This window comes from Coregonus clupeaformis, chromosome 24 (assembly GCF_020615455.1).
Source record: "Coregonus clupeaformis isolate EN_2021a chromosome 24, ASM2061545v1, whole genome shotgun sequence".
NCBI lineage: Eukaryota > Metazoa > Chordata > Actinopteri > Salmoniformes > Salmonidae > Coregonus > Coregonus clupeaformis.
In genome coordinates, this window is record NC_059215.1 from 10,892,857 (window position 1) to 10,899,637 (window position 6,781).

The 6,781-nt window shown below is 42.6% G+C and overlaps 1 pseudogene; it reads left to right on the forward strand.

Moving 5' to 3' along the window:
- The first annotated feature begins 3,191 nt into the window (after positions 1–3,191).
- Positions 3,192–6,565, forward strand: LOC121537210 (annotated as a pseudogene).
- The last annotated feature ends 216 nt before the right edge of the window (positions 6,566–6,781 follow it).

Here is a 6,781-nt window from a genome sequence, read left to right on the forward strand (position 1 = left end):
GCGTTTGAGCCAATCAGTTGTGTTGTGAGAAGGTGTTTGTGTGGGGGGGGTATACAGAAGATAATATGGACTTGGTCTTTTACCAAATAGGGTTATGGCAAGAATAGCTCAAATGAGCAAAGAGAAACGACAGTCCATTACTTTAAGACATGAAGGTCAGTCAATACGGAAAATGTCAAGAACTTTGAACGTTTCTTCAAGTGCAGTCGCAAAAAACATCAAGCGCTATGATGAAACTGGCTCTCATGACCGCCACAGGAATGGAAAACCCAGTTACCTCTGCTGCAGAGGATAAGTTCATTAGAGTTACCAGCCTCAGAAATTGCAGCCGAAATAAATGCTTCATAGAGTTCAAGAAACATTTCAACATCAACTGTTCAGAGGGGACTGTGTGAATCAGGCCTTCATGGTCGAATTGCTGCAAAGAAACCACTACTAAAGGACACCAGTAAGAAAAAGAGACCTGCTTGGGCCAAGAAACACAAGCAATGGACATTAGACCGGTGGAAATGTGTCCTTTGGTCTGGAGTCCAAATTGGAGATTTCTGGTTCCAACCGCCGTGTCTTTGTGAGACGCGGTGTGGGTGAATGGATGATCTCCGCATGTGTAGTTCCCACCGTAAAGCATGGAGGAGGTGATATGGTGTGGGGGTGCTTTGCTGGTGACACTCTCTGTGATTTATTTAGAATTCAAGGCACACTTAACCAGCATGGCTACCACAGCATTCTGCAGCGATACGCCATCCCATCTGGTTTGGGCTTAGTGGGACTAGCATTTATTTTTCAACGGGACAATGACCCATCACACCTCCAGGCTGTGTAAGGGCTATTTTACCAAGAAGGAGAGTGATGGAGTGCTGCATCAGATGACCTGGCCTCCACAATCCCCCGACCTCAACATAATTGAGATGGTTTGGGATGAGTCGGATGGCAGAGTGAAGGAAAAGCAGCCAACAAGTGCTCAGCATATGTGGGAACTCCTTCAAGACTGTTGGAAAAGCATTCCAGGTGAAGCTGGTTGAGAGAATGCCAAGCGTGTGCAAAGCTGTCATCAAGGAAAAGGGTGGCTATTTGAAGAATATTTGGATTTGTTTAACACTTTTTGGTTACTACATGATTCCATATGTGTTATTTAATAGTTTTTGATGTCTTCACTATTATTCTACAATGTAGTAAATAGTAAAAATAAAGAAAAACCCTTGAATGAGTAGGTGTGTCCAAACTTTTAACTGGTACTGTATGTAAATGTGATATTTCAATTTGTAATACATTTTGGAAAATTTCTAAAAACCTGTTTTTGCTTTTTCATTATGGGGTACTGTGTGTAGATTGAGAGGGGGGGGGGGAACAATTTAATCAATTTTTGAATAAGGCGGTAATGTAACAAATTGTGGAAAAAGTCAAGGGGTCTAAATACATTCCGATGAGAGGAATCCCAATGGCCGGCAGTGGGAGAAGATGGAGCGAGATGGATTTTGGCCTACATTCTGCAAATATTCTCATCGATTAAACATTTTATCTCAATACAGTTTTCTGTTCCCAAAACTACAATCTGTTACGAACAGAATGGACAAAGTTTTGTAGACTTTACCAGTAAAAAAAAATTCATTGTTTAGAAGGAATGCAAGAGCAAATTTCGTAATGCACACGTGCACTTCCCTGAGTAGGTGTTCCTAACGGAAATATGTAAATATATGTTAGAACGCCCCAATATGATCTCGCTAGCTCATGCTTGGCTCTGCTCATTGCTTGTTCTGCCCACTGTGATTCATTTGCTCCCATTGGGCGACAGGCTGTGGTGTATCTTGGGTTAGCTATAAAATTATTTGGTACAGTGGTTTCAACCTCCTATTTGTGATGGGCATTCCGAGACATTTCGGTGAGCCGGCTTCTGGCTACTGTGGGAAATTATTCTCTTATATTTTAGATGTGCTGTTAGCTTAATAAGAAAGCATTAATGATTAAACATAATAGGTTTGTACTGTACTGATATAAATTGGTCAACATAAGCTGTGATTAATGTGGGGAACTATTAGGGGGTAGGCTGAGAAGACTTGTGTCTCACATACACACACACTGCCTCTTTGTTAGAACGCTCAAGGACATGTGTTCTGCTACAAAGATGTCTGGGGTTGCTGACTCGAGACAAGTTGTGGAGAAAACAACTGACACCTGGCAACAGTGAAGCGCCAAGGGGCTGGGACCAGCCTGTGCGCCAACGATAGGCTGAGTAAGTCTAAACCACGCTCAGTCTCTACTCTGATAGGCCAGCAGGGAGCGGGAACTATCTCTGTCAGAGTATTTAAAGAATAACTTATAACAATGGACCAGTTCTCTGTCTGCCCTGCGTGGTATTTCAGTGGACCCGTATATACGAACATCATATTTACCATTGAAGTGTTTTGCATTAATTAAAATACTAGTCTATTTTAGAAGGCGTGTATTGACCTCGTTTTGTTCCAATACCAGATTTGAATTGACGCAACTTAACACTACCAAACGGCTCTTCGTTCAAAATGCTTAACATTTTACTAAGAATCATGAAAACATTTCCAATGTAAAGCGCAAAAAGTAGGCTACCATTTATGAAATGCGCGTTCAAATACATTTTTACCTGTCCTAATTATTAGAGCACCTGATTTTTTTGTTTTGTTTTTTTAAGTTTTTGTAAAATTATTTTTAGCACATTGCAAAAATTTCCGTGGACCACGCTCTCCCCACTATTTATTGTTTCTGCAGTGAGGATTCAGCCTCTTTAGTGAATTATTTGGTAACCTATCTACATATAATCGTTGTTTTGAGCTCAAAAAGCAGTAGCAGTGTGTAAATCAGGGAGCCAAATGAACGGCTCTTTCACCGATGCGATTCGGTTCCCGACATTCAACAAAAATATCAATTCAAAAAGAGCAGTTGGTTAAGGAACGATACATCACCTCCTATTAGATTGTTGCGTTCTCCTCTAGCTACTCCTGCAATCTGATTCCAAGGCCATCTGGCATCTTTATTTCAAAGTAAAATGTAAATTGGTGTTTATTTTTTATCTACTGGAAGTATTACTTAAAGTAGCTAGATACATATTGAATTCAGGATAATGCAATTAAAGATTAGACTGCTACATTGTTGATTATAACAGTAGCTAGCTATTTAAAATTCGCAAGCTAGCTAACGTTAGCTAGGCTAGCAAGCTAACGTTTGTCATTGTTTATCATCTTTACCCTCTTTGCACAACGCCAGATCATCATCATGTCGGGAGCTCTGTTCCCGGTGTGGTGTCGGTGTCCTGCGGCTCCTCCAGCAAATTCCTGGTTGAGTTTCGGGCAGGGAAGATGACCATGAAGGGTAGCACAGTGACTCCAGACAAGCGCAAGGGACAAGTCTATGTTCAGCAGACTGACGACTCCCTCATTCATTTCTGTTGGCTGGATCGGACCTCTGGAAACTTAGATGATGTCAGTGGCACTTTTCTGTTGGTGCTGAAACTGCACCCCTCTCTCTGTGTCCTTTGTGTTGTCATGGTTAACTAACCCCAGTGATGAATATTATTGTCCCTATTCAGGACCTGATCATCTTCCCAGATGATTGTGAGTTCAAGAGAGTGAACCAGTGTACTACTGGTCGGGTGTTTGTGCTGAAGTTAAAGGCTGGCTCCAAGAGGCTGTTCTTCTGGATGCAGGTGTGTATGGCATGATGAAGATCCTATGGCTGTGTTTACACAGGCAGCCCAATTCTGATATTTTTTCCCACTAATTGGTCTTTTGATAAATCATGTCATCTCTTTTAATGTCAGATCATTTTCAGAGCTGATCTGATTGGTCAAAAGACCAATTAGTGAAAAAATATCAGAATTGGGCTGCCTGTCTAAACACACCCAACGTGATCGACACCCCTGCCTCCTTTGTATATTGTATATCACTCTGCCTCCTTTGTATATGTCCCGTGTAGCTCAGTTGGTAGAGCATGGCGCTTGCAACGCCAGGGTTGTGGGTTCAATTCCCACGGGGGGCCAGTATAAAAAAATTAAATAAAATGTATTCACTAACTGTAAGTCGCTCTGGATAAGAGCGTCTGCTAAATGACAAAAATGTAAATGTATATTTCTCTGCAGAGGAAGGTAATGTTATCAGCTGCCGATTGTATGAGAAAAATATGTTCCTGGTGTAATAGTGTCATTTCTATTTCCCTGTTATAGGAGCCCAAGACTAAGGATGAATAGTACTGCCGTAAAGTGAATGAGTATCTGAACAACCCTCCTATGCCTGGAGCCCTGGGCAGTGGAGGCAGCAGCGGGCATGAACTGGGGGGTAAGGATTAAAGAAGGGTGCACTGCACAGTGCACACACTCGCAAACAGACCACAAAGGTATGTTGACACAGGAAGATTCCAATTATTATTATCAATGCATTCTCTGAGACGATAGTTCCTTCACCACTCAGCCTCTCCTTTGTGCATGATGTGTTTATCCGTTCGGGAACATTTTGCATTCTTCCTCCTGTCCTAGGCAAGGGTGGACTGCAGAGTCTCCTCGGTAACATGAGTCACAACCAGCTCATGCAGCTCATTGGACCAACTGGACTGGGAGGTCTTGGTAAGTGGCTGTTGTTTAGTGTACTGTCTGTACTGGCTGCACAGTCTTTATTTACCCCTCGTAGCAATGTGCTTAAAACAGCTGGATTGACTGAGAATGTGTTCTGGGCTGGAGTGCCTGACTTGATTGGGTTCAGTCATTAATTGCAAGTCTATCATAACAGGATTGTTTGGGAGACAAATTAATCGGCTCCCTATTTCTGTCATGTGTCTGAATGTGTCCACCAGTCTTTCTGAATGTGTCTGTCTGTCCGTCTTCTGTCTGTAGGAGGTCTTGGGGCTCTGGCTGGGCCGGGCCTGGCCAGCCTGCTAAGTAGTGAAGGTCCTGCAGCCGGCAACTCCTCTTCAAGGTACCACAAGCCAACAGACTTACTTCACTGCTAAATTAATGAATTTAGTACATTTATACACTTGTCTCTCTTCAGCTCAGACTACACACTCACTAGCCAACTTTTACAGATCGCTTATTCTACATTTACTACAACCCCTGTGAATTTAGTTAGTCTCTCTGTCTCTCTCCCGCTCAGTCCATCTCAGTCTCCTGTAGTCACCCCCACCTCCACTGCCACCCGGCTGGGCTCCTCCCAGGTGCCAACCACACCCATCACCCCGTCTGCCACCAGTGCAGTTTCACCCATGGCTTCATCCGCCACCCCTGTTGCTCCCTCCCTCGCAGCCGGGGCAGCCAGCCCCACCCAGCCAATCCAGCTGAGTGACCTGCAGAGTATCCTAGCAACCATGAATGTACAAAACATATAAATTAGAGAGCAGCTCACAACCCAACTCAACAGTTTAGAACAGTGGACAGAGCAATAAGCTCTTGAAGATGATAAGGGACTTTAATCAGGCTGTTACCAGTTAAATAAAAAGCCTTGCAGCAGTAGATCCATGACTGTGAATTTGAGAATGACCCTCTGTATTTGTAGCTGTCTGATATGTTTGAAATATGAATGACTGTGTTTGTTCTCTCTACAGTGGACCTGGCCAGTGTTGTGACCCCTGAGATCATGGCTCCTATCCTGGCCAATGCTGAGGTCCAGAAGAGATTGCTACCCTGCCGTCAGGAGAGTCCCTGCCTCAGAGCACCGACGAGCTCCACAACACACTCACCTCCCCACAGTTTCAGCAGGTATAACACACACACTGCTCTGAGTATGTGTTTAGCAGTGCTCTTCCTTTCTCTGTAGAGTACACTAGAGTAGCAGTGTTAACACTATTACTATTTGTATGATAAAGTGATCTTGGTCTTTTTTAGCTACCGCTTGAGTGCTACCTTTCGTATACTATTGTATGAGTACAGTATGTATGATGTAAAGCAGTGATTATTCTCTTTGTAGGCCATGAGTCTGTTCAGTAGTGCCCTGGCTTCAGGGCAGCTGGGGCCTCTAATGAACCAGTTTGGGCTGCCAACAGAAGCTGTTGATGCAGCTAACAAAGGAGGTCAGTGTCCTGCGTACAAAACATGAACTCAGGGACTTTGTTTGTATGCATGTTGTTCCATTGTTTAGAGAGAACACATAACATGCAGTCTCCTGCCTGTGCATATATTCCTACATAATGTTGACATAACATTAGTGTCTACCATTTTGAATAAGATTTCCATAAGAGGTTATGCCCTGCTGTTTTCATGTGTGAAATTCTAATTGAGCTTTCCTCTATTCCAGACGTTGAGGCTTTTGCTAAAGCCATGGAGACAGACAGCAAGTCTGAGAATGATGACGAAGATATGAGTTTGGATTAGTACCTGTGTTAGTTCAGTTTGATTAAATGTTTTTTATTACATTTATTATTTACTGGCTGATTTGTTATTTAGAGCACTGAAGCTGTGTACCATTTCCTTCTGAACATGTCCTGTACTCAGAATATATATTTAATGGCATGTAAGACACCTACCCTCTCTTGAGTGTTATAAATTAACAAATTAATGATGTACACATGCTCAAATCCTCAGAGCTTGAATCAACATAACATTAAATGTGTTCCCTGATATATTGCAAACCAGAATACTGTGACTGTTTAGGACTTGGGCCTGGGTAGACTAGTGACAGCTGCATGTGCCAATCTGTGACCTGTAGCTTCCTGACCAAAAAAATAACACTCCAGTCACATGGTCTTAATGGTCAGAAAATATTTTTAAAACATTTTATAATTTAAGAAAAAATACTTTTACAAAATGTACTCCATCCATGAGCACAAC